This window comes from Schistocerca cancellata, unplaced genomic scaffold (genome assembly GCF_023864275.1).
Source record: "Schistocerca cancellata isolate TAMUIC-IGC-003103 unplaced genomic scaffold, iqSchCanc2.1 HiC_scaffold_718, whole genome shotgun sequence".
Taxonomy (NCBI): Eukaryota; Metazoa; Arthropoda; class Insecta; order Orthoptera; family Acrididae; genus Schistocerca; species Schistocerca cancellata.
Window position 1 is genome coordinate 12,753,608 of NW_026046729.1, and position 14,260 is coordinate 12,767,867.

General features: G+C 43.3%; 1 non-coding gene across 1 annotated transcript; it reads right to left on the reverse strand.

Moving 5' to 3' along the window:
* Nucleotides 1-3,159: 3,159 nt before the first annotated feature.
* On the reverse strand, nucleotides 3,160-3,232 carry Trnaa-cgc (transfer RNA alanine (anticodon CGC)). The gene has a single exon. It is a non-coding gene; the product is annotated as a tRNA-Ala (tRNA).
* Nucleotides 3,233-14,260: the final 11,028 nt, after the last annotated feature.

Consider the following 14,260-nt stretch of genomic DNA (forward strand, 5'->3'; position numbering starts at 1 on the left):
ACTGCGCGCTCTAGGCTAATTCGTTTGCTATAGGCTGCCACTTGGCCTGATCCACTTTGTCACAGCATTTGTAAAACTTACCAGCAATGAACCAACGAGAGGCGTTTTACTGTATTGACCTGTTACCAATCTCTTCACGCTATCTGAATTGATGGCACCCACGCTAACATAGATCACATTATGCACAACAGAAAAACACCGTGTGCACCAGTTGATGCATATATGTGACAAACACTGGGAATTAATCGACAGTATCGGATTTCGTATCAGAATGAGTGATTATAACAACAGAGGGATCGTGTACTGTTAGGGCGTGTATGAGCGGAGCAGTTAGTTTTACGCAGAGGCTGTGAAACTAAATACCATACAATGTACTAGACACGGAGAATAAGTCCCTCGATTCCTAACGAAAGTAATAGCGTGGCACCTCTTACATGTGTATATACACTCTACCAAGCATCTTACTGTGCGTGGCGGAGGGTGCATAACGCCCTCGCCCACAATCTCACATCCATTGAAGAGTGGTCCAGGAGAGATATGACTGTCGGTAAACTGCCATTGAGCTCAAATTTCACAGATTTTCTCTTCGTGCTTGTTCCGGAAAACATATATGGGTGGAAGTAGTATATTGTAAGACAAGAAAAGAAAGAGCACGACGAAGAAGTTAGCCGACTGTGACGGAAATCGATTGATGTGACGCACAATAAATGATTCTAATGGCAGAAAGTCAGGATGATTTATTCAAGAGACAGAACTACACAGATTCAGCAAGTCAGTAACTCATGGGTCCTTCTTTGGCCGCTATTTAAGCAGTAATTAGGCTGGTATTGATTGAAACAGTTTTAGTATCTCCTATTGAGAGATGTCTTGCTGAATTCTGTCCAATTGGTGGTGCCTTACATCGTTAAAATGCTGAACTGGTTGGAGAGTCATCTTCATGATGCTCCGAGCGTTCTCAGTCCGGGGGAGATCAGGCGAATATGTTGGTGAAGGTAGGGTTTCGTAAGCACCAAAAAAAAAAAATCTCTCATCATGTGCGGGCGGGCATTATCTCCCTGAAATGTTAAATCAAGATGGCTTACGGTGAATGGCAACGTAATGGGGCACAGAATATCGTACTGCTGTGCTGTAATGGTGCCGCAGACGACAAACATAGGGCTGCTGCTATAAAATGAAATGGCATCTCGGACCATCAGTTCTGGTTGTCAGGCGGTATGGCACGCGACAGTCATACTGGTATACCGCCGCTGTTCGTCAGGGCTCAGTTTGGCAGTAGGGTCGCGTACACAATGTATAAAAGGAATCAACATGTAGGAATCAACATGGATTCCGGAAACTGCGATCGTGTGAGACCCAACTCGCTTGATTTGTTCATGAGACCCAGAAAATATTAGATACAGGCTCCCAGGTTCATGCTATTTTTCTTGACTTCCGGAAAGCGTTCGACACAGTTCCGCACTGTTGCCTGATAAACAAAGTAAAAGCCTACGGAATATCAGACCAGCTGTGTGGCTGGATTGAAGAGTTTTTAGCATGTTATTATCAATGGAGAGACGTTTACAGACGTTAAAATAACCTCTGGCGTGCCACAGGGGAGTGTTATGGGACCATTGCTTTTCACAATATATATAAATGTCCTAGTAGATAGTGTCGGAAGTTCCATGCGGTTTTCGTGGATGATGCTGTAGTATACAGAGAAGTTGCAGCATTAGAAAATTGTAGCGAAATGCAGGAAGATTTGCAGCGGATGGGCACTTGGTGCAGGGAGTGGCAACTGACCCTTAACATATCACAAATGTAAAATTTAGAGCACGCACGGAGGCTTTCAGACAGTCGTTCTTCCCGTGAACCATACGCGACTGGAAAAGGAAAGGGAGGCAATGACAGTGGCACGTAAAGTGCCCTCCGCCAGACACCGTTGAGTGGCTTGCGGAGTATAAATGTAGGTGTAGATGTAAAGGATAATGCACTGGTGGAGCCATCATTTGTATGATGTTCATTTGAAAAAATTTTTCTATGTCATTACGGATGCACGATGGGAATGAACAGAGTTTCAGCGTGGAATAGCAGCTGGAGCTAGATGTGCGTATCATCTCGGAAATCATTAGGGAAGTCATTACTCCAAGATCCATACTCACAGGAGTGTGCTGAGAACACCATAGACAACGTAGTTTAACGATAGAGGAAAACCGCGTTTGGGTAGAGTTGTCAGTGATAACAGACAAGCAACACTGCGTGAAACTACTGCAACAATCAATGTTCGGCATATCCCCCAGGTCACTGTGGCGAAATTGGTGTTAATGAACTATGGCAGCAGACAACAGATGCGATTACCTTTCCTAACAGCACGACATCGCTGGCAGCACCTCTCCTGGGCTCGTGACAACATCTGGTGGACCATAGACAACTGGAAGACCGAGGTCTGGAGATAACTCCAGAGTTCAGTTGGTAAAAGACGATGGTAGAGGTCTCGTGCGGCGCACACCTCACGAAACAATGGACCTAAGCAGTCAACAAGGCTCTGTGCAAGCTGGTGGTGGCTCCACAATTGTGTGAGTTGTGTTAACATCGAATGGATTGGATCCTCTGATCCACCTGAACCGATCATTGACTGGAAATTCTTATGTTCGGCTGCTTCTAGACCATTTGCAGCAAACAACGGTGGAATATTTGTCGATGACAATGCGCCAAGTGACCGGGCCACAATTGTTTGCGAATAGATTGAAGAACATTTTGGACAATTCTAGCCTAATAATTTGGCCATCTAGATCGCTCGGCATGAATCCCATCGACGTTTATGGGACATAATCAAGAGGTCAGTTCGTTTGCAAAATCCTGCACCGGCAACGCTTTCGGAATTATGGACGGCTATAGAGGTAGCATTGCTCAATGTTTCTGCATGGACTTACTGAGTACATGGCACGTCGATCGCTGCACTGGAAAGGGCAAAAGGAGGTCCGACGTAATATTAGTAGATATACGATGACTTTTGTCATCTCAGTGGTGGTGGTTAGTGCTTAACGTCCCGTCGACAACGAGGCCATTAGAGACGGAGCGCAAGCTCGGGTTAGGGAAGGACTGGGAAGGAAATCGGCCGTGCCCTTTCAAAGGAATTTGCCTGAAACGATTTAGGGAAATCACGGAAAACCTAAATCAGGATGGCTGGAGACGGGATTGAACCGTCGTCCTCCCGAATGCGAGTCCAGTGCGCTAACCACTGCGCCACCTCGCTCGGTGTGTCATCTCAGTGTATAGAAAAAATATAATGACTGCTACTCAGTTGCATAGTGCGCAGTAGCATTTGTTACACAACCATTTCTTGGCGATTTTGTATCACTGTCATTTCATGAACTAACGCTCAAGTTCATTAAGTTGGGTTTTTCACAGTGATGTTAAACACAAGAGTCGTCATTTTCAGATTGATGATGAGGTGTACACACTTATGTAAGCGGCATTGCGTGACTGGGATGCAGTACAAGCAATGTTTAACACGTCTTGTAAAATGCAAACATATTTCCGGTATATACGAAACAGAGTGCGTAAAGAATCATTACATGTGCGAAAACGATGTTAAAACAGGCAATACAAATAGTGAAGCAAGCAGTGTTGACTACTGTTGTGTACAGAAATTACTTACTTGATGAAAAATTGCAACGATGATCTGTAAGTAAGCTTTTGACTGAATTAAAAAATAGACACGTGTTGAATCTTCACAGGAAAAAAATTTAATTTTATTTTCTACCAGTACTTCATTGTAAATGTGTCATCGATTTAATTTGTAATAACTCAGGGATGAACAAGAAGTAGTTAGCATTATTACATTTCCCGATAGAAAATGTTGAAAATCACAAGGAATTCTCCATACCTCTGTCCTAACATCTCTTTGTCATTTATGCGTAGATACCAATCAAAGAATCTTATTTAAAGTCTTACTGATAATGCATGTTTTAGAAGAACGTGTTTTGTTTCGCTTTAGTAATTGTGTTATGGTGAACGGCCAAATGGTTCAAATGGTTCTGAGCACTATGGGACTCAACTGCTGAGGTCATTAGTCCCCTAGAACTTAGAACTGGTTAAACCTAACTAACCTAAGGACGTCACAAACATCCATGCCCGAGGCAGGATTCGAACCTGCGACCGTAGCGGTCTTGCGGTTCCAGACTGCAGCGCCTTTAACCGCACGGCCACTTCGGCCGGCGGAACAGCCAACGAAGAAGAGTTACCTCCTACAACAGTGAAGCTGTTTGAACATATCTATATTCAGAACTGACCACCAGCTGCCGCAATAATTTAAGGGACTCACGAGGCAGAGTAATACAATAGTCAAATCAGTTCACACATCGTTGAGGAAGAGGTCATGAGATGGACTGTATTGTAAATGAACATCACTTTCCGAGTCATATTCGACGCAAAATATTGGGTACTGCTTTGTGTTGTACAGTGGTAAACAAGTTTCAATTCTATAGCTCCCACACTAATATTCTGATAGCCTAACGGAACTGTTAGCGTGAAACTGTCAGGCGCTAAAGATAAAATGGCAAGAACTCGAGGAAATGTGTAGAAACCCTCAGTTTGGTTACACTTTAGTCGATATTTCGGATTCTCTCTGTTGGTTGGTTGGTTGGTTTGAGGAAGGAGACCAGACAGCGAGGTCATTGGTCTCATCGGATTAGGGAAGGACGGGGAAGGAAGTCGGCCGTGCCCTTTGAAAGGAACCATCCCGGCATTTGCCTGGAGCGATTTAGGGAAATCACGGAAAACCTAAATCAGGATGGCCGGACGCGGGATTGAACCGTCGTCCTCCCGAATGCGACTCCAGTGTGGTTTCTCTCTGTCCTAAGCATACTGCAAAAAGAAGATTTCATTCATCAGGTGCGTTTCGCTTTTCTTAGTGAAATCTTATTTGCAATCGTATTGCAATAATGTGAGTAGATATTATTAACAACTGTATGATCAGGATAGTACAGGCGTTCAGGGAATGAGATGGTGTTCTGCCCACTATATGCTTTGAATGCTGTTAGTGTTGGCCCACTCAATCTAGCACTGACTGCCGATGTAAAGAGAGCGCGATGGCGTTTTCACTTCTTTGACTAAGCTCCATCCATTTCAATCCAGCACCGCAAGGTGTAATCCACTATGAACACATGCGCGAGTTGAAAAACCTACCCTGTTTCTTCACCTTACGTTTCCCTCAGTAACAAGCTGAGAATGGATCCCAAATGTCCTAAACCATGTAGAGAAACGTCTCTGAACCTGCTCACTCTGATATACAGAGTATCTGTCTTATTAGTACTAAGCACGCTCAAGAGAGTCGTACTAAACTTCATTAGTATAGGAAAGAAGATATGGCAACTCAGTGAAACTACTGACACAGACTGTTGCAGAAAAGAATGTTAAATATGTCTCGTCCAGGTACAATAGGTATTTATTCTATAGATACGTCCAACGCATATTTACAGATTGTGGCTGCAATTTTGCGTCAAAAAAGTATTTACTGTATAAAATACTACTCAACACAGCTTGCTTCGCGATTTATGTCGCCTATTTAGTACCGTTTTTTCTACTTTTAATATTATTGTACGCCCCTCATTTTGTAAGCAGTATACTGACATAGTATAGAAAAATCATGGAGTGGTCTTTGCAAAATATATCTCAAGATCAAATTGAAAACAACGTATCATATATTTGACATTACTTAAAATGCGTAGAAACACACATTTTGATTAAACTCTTAACGACGTTGCGGATTCTCTCAGTTATAAACGTACTGCAACAAGAAGTCCGCAGTTTACCAGCTGATAATTATACAAAATGCCTACAGAGATAATTGTTGTGGTGACAGCATTTAATTTGCTGATAACTGCATAGAAAATAGAGCGTTACTGGACACTATCAAATTGAAGTGGCTTATATTAAATGCGATCCACACGATCTAAATGTTACAGTTAATCACGTAACCATATCGCTGCAATTCTACTTTCATTCTTCTGAAATATACTGTCCATTAGTTATTTGAATAAACATGAACTGTATTTTAATTCACACGCATGAAATTATCTAGCTAACAATGAAGACTTTCAAAGCAGTGATAGCTTGGCATCATCAGTCAAAAGCCTACGGGTACCCTACAAATTCTAGAACCGTTTACCCTTCTGTGCATTACACTTGGATAACTTTCTTATGAATATTGAGGTAGCCGAAAACATCGGAGATAAAATTAATAACTTGGTGACTGTGAGGCCTCGCATAGAAAATTAGCATCACGGTTAGCTTTTTCAGACTTCTGTTATTTTTCTGCCTCTCTGTCTTAACCATACGACTAGTTAAAAAGCTCATCAAAATGGCGCTTTTCCTTTAGTTGACCAAGCGATGTCTTATTCGTAGGTTACGAAGTTAGCCTGTGAAATATCTCCTTTTGCAGTCAATGTTGTGTTTTCATTCCTGTTCCTCTGTTTCAGGCACACTACCCGTGATAAGAGATGTGTTGCCAAATCATACAGAAATGTTTACAATGCAATCACCGTATATGCGACAAGAAAGTGAACATTGCATGGTCTTTTCAGTTAATACAGGATACTAAATAATTATGACAGTTTCTGATTTACGGTGTCTAGATTGCATTATCAACAACTGAGAACTAGTAGTAACTACTTGTATAGATCTCAGTGACGTATAAATGTCACTTTCTCACATCGGTTTCCAGATATGTCAGATGCCAGCAGCACTCAGGTCTGAACTTCATCGAAGAAAAATTGAGTTTTAGAAACTCTATTCCTGCTGGCAGTACAACGCCGCAGTGGTAACACCGGTTCCCACCAGACCACCGAAGTTCAGCCCTGTCAGGCTTGGTTAGCATTTGGATTGCTTACCATCTGGGTCTGCAGGGCACTGTTGTCAGGTGGGGTGCACTCAGCCAATGTGAGGTGCACTGAGGAACTGCTTGACTGATAGGTAACGGCAACGGTCACCAAAAATGACAACGGCTGAGGAAGCAGTCTGCTGGCCATATGCCCATTCATATCCGCATCCCGTGACGCCCCGCGGCTGAGGATAGCTGTCCGGTGGTACCACCGGGCCTTCCGAGACCTTGTTCGGATGGACTTTACTTTAGTTTTACTAAGCTGACATGTTTAATAAGCCACAGCTGCAAAATACTAACACGAATTCTTTACAGACGAATGGAAAAACTAGTAGAAGCCGAACTCGGGGAAGATCAGTTTGGATTCCGTAGAAATACTGGAACACGTGAGGCAATACTGACCTTACGACTTATCTCAGAAGAAAGATTAAGGAAAGGCAAACCTACGTTTCTAGAATTTGTAGACTTAGAGAAAGCTTTTGACAATGTTGACTGGAATACTCTCTTTCAAATTCTAAAGGTGGCAGGGGTAAAATACAGGGAGCGAAAGGCTATTTACAATTTGTACAGAAACCAGATGGCAGTTATAAGAGTCGAGGGACATGAAAGGGAAGCAGTGGTTGGGAAGGGAGTAAGACAGGGTTCTACCCTCTGCCCGATGTTATTCAATCTGTATATTGAGCAAGCAGTAAAGGAAACAAAAGAAAAATTCGGGGTAGGTATTAAAATCCATGGAGAAGAAGTAAAAACTTTGAGGTTCGCCGATGACATTGTAATTCTGTCAGAGACAGCAAAGGACTTGGAAGAGCACTTGAACGGAATGGGTGGTGTCTTGAAGGGAGGATATAAGATGAACATCAACAAAAACAAAACGAGAATAATGGAATGTAGTCGAATTAAGTCGGGTGATGTTGAGGGTATTAGATTAGGAAATGAGACACTTAAAGTAGTAAAGGAGTTTTGCTATTTGGGGAGCAAAATAACTGATGATGGTCGAAGTAGAGAGGATATAAAATGTAGACTGGCAATGGCAAGGAAAGCGTTTCTGAAGAAGAGAAATTTGTTTACATCGAGTATAGATTTAAGTGTCAGGAAGTCATTTCTGAAAGTATTTGTATGGAGTGTAGCCTTGTATGGAAGTGAAACATGGACGGTAAATAGTTTGGACAAGAAGAGAATAGAAGCTTTCGAAATGTGGTGCTACAGAAGAATGCTGAAGATTGGATGGCTAGATCACATAACTAATGAGGAAGTATTGAATAGGATTGGGGAGAAAAGAAGTTTGTGGCACAACTTGACCAGAAGAAGGGATCGGTTGGTAGGACATGTTCTGAGGCATCAAGGGATCACCAATTTAGTATTGGAGGGCAGCGTGGAGGGTAAAAATCGTAGGGGGAGACCAAGAGATGAATACACTAAGCAGATTCAGAAGGATGTAGGTTGCAGTAGGTACTGGGAGATGAAGAAGCTTGCACAGGATAGAGTAGCATGGAGAGCTGCATCAAACCAGTCTCAGGACTGAAGACCACAACAACAACAACATCAAGCTGAATCTTGGTAAATACGCAGGCTACGTTCGACATCTCTGTTGCTGTCGAGTTAGTTCCTGGATGGCACAGAATTACCCTGCGAAATTCTAATGACTTTCCTTGTCATTTGCTGCGAATAACTGTGAGTGATGTTCACTTAAGATGTGGCACCCGGCTATAAATTTGAGTCCAGCATGGTTCTTTCATGCAGAACTTCCTGGTAATTCGGTTTTATGTTGCGATTTACGGCCCTAGCCAACATTGACCAGTAGAGCAACAATGTAGAGACGAATACTATCATCACTAGTTCTGAAGTAACACGGTCGCACTGCAAGCTGAAAGCTTCATTGGTGTCGATTTCCGTCTCGGTGGAGGTCAGTTTTTTACCCGTGTTGTGACAGCAACAAGCAGCTAGATTGTAAACCAGTAAGGAAATCTTGAAACGTCCCCATCATAAGTCTAATCACTGTCTCCAGTATTCCATAGTGTAAGGGCGAAATCTTGGGATATTGCACACTTGACAATGCATTTCCCCTTTGTGCTGACATAGTTTTTGGTTTCTGTACATACACAATTTTATTTAAGAAATGCCACGGTTCTCCAGTACTTGAGTGTCATACAGGACAGCACGTAAAAGCAGACCAGTTTGTAGTCCAAAATTGGTTTTATCTCACTAATTCAGGCCTCGTTATGGAGGCTCGTGTTACAGTACTTCACTTTTTATTGCAATAGAGTTCCTCTGTAAGCCTACCGTGATAAGTTGTACTTCATATGTATTTTGGTAGCATATCTCCAGTTCTTTTTTGGACACAAATGTGAACACAAGATAGAAATTAATCATCCACAGTGTGAAAAACAGTGTTAGGTAAATTGACAGTGAATGGGGAAGAAAGGAAATGAAAGGTATGGTATTGATGATACCAGCTTTAGCGGGTCTTTGAGCGGAATCAGCGGCGATGAGTGAAAATGTTTGTCAGACTGGGTCTCTAACCCGGGGTTACTTACTTAATAGGCAAGTGCCTCAACTACTGTGCCACCCAGGACACAGTTTTAATCGCAAGTGTGCCGACTATCGCTGCACATTCACGTCTGGTGCCACCACTTATCCCACTTATCTGCAGTCCCTATCCACGTCTACCGTGCTTGCTAATTTTAGTTCCCCACTGAAGGTCGAACGTAAAGGTGTATCTCCACTGATGGTTGTGGATTCGTAGCCCATCGAGGTGCACCATTTATACGAAAGTGTGGTGTCTGTCTTTCAGAGAAGCGCGGACATCACGCTTTGATACAAATGCTCAGGTAGTTAACAAATCGGACTCCTCTCTAGTGGATCTAAGTTCAGGATGTCGTCAAGACAAGTTTGAAATGCAGTTTCATCTGGAAAGACATTTTATTGACGGTTGGTCGACGAGGAGTGAGATAGGTAAACATTTCAGGGCATAGGGTCAGATGAATACGTGGATGCGCCGGCCGCGGTGGCCTAGCGGTTCTGGCGCTGCAGTCCGGAACCGCGGGACTGCTACGGTCGCAGGTTCGAATCCTGCCTCGGGCATGGGTGTGTGTGATGTCCTTAGGTTAGTTGGGTTTAAGTAGTTCTAAGTTCTAGGGGACTTATGACCTAAGATGCTGAGTCCTATAGTGCTCAGAGTCATTTGAACCTTTTTTGAATACGTGGATGAGTCGTGAGTTACCAATTACAGAGCGAGATGGTGCAGTGGATTGCACAATGGTAACGTGATTTAGATTTTCCGTGATTTCCCTAAATCGCTTCAGGCAAATTCCGAGATGGTTTCTTTGAAACGGTACTGCCGACTTCCCTCCCCATCCTTCCCCAATCCAACGGGACCGATGACCTCGCTGTTTGGTCCCCTCCAGCACATCAACCACCCAACCAACCAAACAATCCCCGTAGTAGTTTTGTTTGTGAAGGCAGAAGAATACGTTATCCTGTAGTAGGGACATTTGATGCCGTTTTTCTTTTCGCTTTTACTGTACTGCGACAGAAATGTGTTTCATTTGTTGCCAAATAAGTCTAAATGTGATGGACACACCTTTTGGGAAGGCTTTGTGGTCCACAACACCCCTTTTGTGGCACCAGATGCAAACTGTTATGTTGACATTCTCCTTTGCTTGACTACATGTCATTTGGCAGGGCTCAGCCATTATCTTCTTCTGTAGAAGGCATCATAAATGCATCATAACTCATCACCAGTAATAAAACAGGAAGGGAATGCCTAGTAAGCCAACTGATGACGTACAGACACAAATGCAGTACTTCGATTGTTGTCGACATGAACTAGAGTAGGGCGTAATCCCGCAATCGAGTTATGAACCTTGCTTATTGAACGAAAATGTTTCCAAAAACAGTCATAATGTCTGCAGGGATACAGCAATCACTTTTTTATATCATATTACTTATAATCCATCTTGATTGCAATATATTTATTCACATGACCGGTTTCGGTTCCTCTAGATCCATCTTCAGATCTGCAAATTTCGGTTACAGGAGTAACCTGTGCAAACTCAGCAACCTTCACATGCTGCGTCACATTCACGTGAATTCTTAAAAGAAGAAAATGGATTAATGACGTGTTTTGCACAGTATCAATAGCAACACACACGAGAAAAATCGCGAATGCTTCGAGATTGCACCGCTGCTTTCACCCCTCAGTTAAGCCCAAAGAGAAAATTATGTTGCAAAATATCGACTTTTTACACTTGTAACTGGATTTTATAACTTCCAAATAATGTTATAAGTTCACAGTATGCAAAATCTAATTCTTATCTCCAAGACAAGTTCCAGAACATCAAAATCAAAACCACAATTGATTATTGTACTCTCAGCAACCTACGCATAGTGTGGTGCTGCGCTGTGTCCACTGGGTTCATCAAAGTTATTTCGCACGGAAAATCAAACTGTAATAATATACATTTTAATGCCTACCAGTGTTAGACGAAAATCGCGTCCAAACTACGCCGCGCCACGCATTTTTTCGTTTCGAACGGGCCCTGACGTGGGGTGGTAAGTGTAGCGCCTGGAAACTCTCGTGTGTTAACTGTGTAAACTTAGCTAGACAGGGTGACCCTTTGATCGTGACCGAGCCAAATATCTCAGGAAATAAGAGTCAAACGAAAAAACTGCAAAGAACGAAACCTGTGTAGCTTGAAAGGGGAGACCAGATGGCTCTATGGTAGCCCGCTAGATGGCGCTGCCATAGGTCAAACGGATATCAACTGCGTTTTCTTTTTTTAAAAAATTGGAACCCCCATTTTTATTATTTTACATATTCGTCTCGTACGTAAAGAAATGTGAATGTTTCAGTTGGACCACGTTTTTCGCTTTGTGATAGATGGCGGTGTAGTAGTCACAAACATATGGCTCACAATTTTAGACGAACAGTTGGTAACAGGTAGGTTTTCTTAATTAAAATATAGAACGTAGGTACGTTTTAACATTTTATTTCGGTTGTTCCAATGTGATACACGAACCTTTGTGAACTTATCATTTCTGAGAACGCATGCTGTTACAGCATGATTACCTGTAAATACCACATTAATGCAACAAATGCTCAAAATGATGTCCGTCAACCTCAATGCATTTGGTAATACGTGTAACGACATTCCTCTCAACAGCGAACAATTCGCCTTCGGCAATGTTCGCACATGCATTGACAATGCTGTGACGCATGTTGTCAGGCGTTGTCGGTAGACCACGACAACAAATACCCTTCAACTTACCCCACAGAAAGAAATCCGGGGACGTCAGATCCGGTGAACGTGCAGGCCATGGTATGGTACTTCGACTACCAATCTACCTGTCATGAAATGTGCTATTGAATATCGCTTCAACCGCACGCGAGCCACGTACCGGACATCCATGATGTTGGAAGTACATCGCCATTCTGTCATGCAGTGAAACATCTTGTAGTAACATCGGTAGAACATTACGTAGGAAATCAACATACATTGCACCATTTAGATTGCCATCGATAAAATGGGGGCCAATTATCCTTCCTCCCATAATGCCACCGGCCGTAATGGCCGAGCGGTTCTAGGCGCTACAGTCTGGAACGGCGCGACCGCTACGGTCGCAGGTTTGAATCCTGCCTTGGGCATGCTTGTGTGTGATGTCGTTAGGTTACTTAGGTTTCAGTAGTTCTAAGTTCTAGGGGACTGATGACCTCAGCAGTTAAGTCCCATAACGCTCAGAGCCATTTTGAGCCCATAATGCCGCACCATACATTAAACCGACAAGGCTCCACTTGTCGCAACTATCGTGGATTTTCCGTTGCCCTATAGTGCTTATTATGCCGGTTTCCGTAACCGCTGTTGGTGAATGAGGCTTCGTTGCTAAGTAGGACGCGTGCAAAAAATCTGTCATCGTCCCCCATAATTTGTCTTGTGTCCAGTGGCAGAACTGTACACGACGTTCAAAGTCGTCGCCATGCAATTCCTGGTGCATAGAAATATGGTACGGGTGCAATCGATGTTGATGTAGCATTCTCAACACCCGATTCTCGCGCAATTTGTCTGCTACTGATGTGCGCATTAGCCGCTACAGCAGCTGAAACACATACTTGGGCATCATCATTTCTTGCAGGTCGTGGTTGACGTTTCACATATGGCTGAACGCTTCTTATTTCCTTAAATCACGTAACTATCCGGCGAACGGTCCGGACACTTGGATGATGTCGTCCAGGATACCGAGCAGCATACATAGCACACACCCGTTGGGCATTTTGATCACAATAGCCATACATCAACACGATATCGCCCTTTTCCGGAATTGGTAAACGGTCCATTTTAACACGGGTAATGTATCACGAAGCAAATACCGTCTTAACTGGCTGAATGTTACGTGATAGCTCGTACTCATAGGTTTGTGACTATTGCAGCGCCATCTGTAACAAAGCGAAACAAGTGGTTCAACCAAAACATTCATATTTCTTTACGTACTACACGAATATGTAATAAAAATGGGGATTCCTATTTAAAAAACGCAGTTGATATCCATTTGACCTATGACAGCGCCATGTGGTGGGCCAACCATTGCGCCATCTGGTTTCCCCGTTCAAGCTAGACGAGTTTCGTTCGGTGTAGTTTTTTCGTTTGATGCTTATTTCGTGAGATATTTGGCCCGCTCACTATCGATGGACCACACTGTGTGCTTAAGTATGCAATAGACTAGTTTTTCAGAGCAGTTATACGAAATGGATAGGAATACAATCTGTAGACACGGGGACTGGACAAAAATATGGGAAATCCGCGATGAATGAATGCTTGAAATTAAATTCAGATGTCAGCAAGCCAGCAGATTCCGTTGATGTATATTCATATTCAGGGAAAGCCGGACACATTGAACCACTAGAGATAGGACATGCATATTCAGAAGATATTTACATTACTATATTCTGCAGAAATGATTAGCATTTCAATTACCTCGGTGCAGCCTGTGTCCTGTTGCCTAGTAGGCACAGGCTCAGCCATGAACCCTGATGACTTCTTCCATGCGTGATGGCATGTGATACAGCCATCGAGGTGGCATTCACCTGGTCGCCATTGGGTCACAATCTGCACCCATCAGGTCCATCCCATGGTACCATGTTTGGCCTCCATACAACTCACATCGTCCAGCTGTAGTTTTCTGAAGGCGACGATGGGTTTTCGTATGTCGCCTGGTCATCACAGTCACTAGATCTCAGTGTTATTGTGCCCTTAAGGTGTACTGTGGAAAGAATGGTAGGTGATAGGAACTTGCCACTTCCTCGAACCTCTGGTACCGCGCACCACGGAATTTGAATCCCCGGCAGCCCGTATGCTGTGGCGGCGCTCGCCTCCTGGCCCGTATTTAGCGTGAGGGTGCCACAATGGA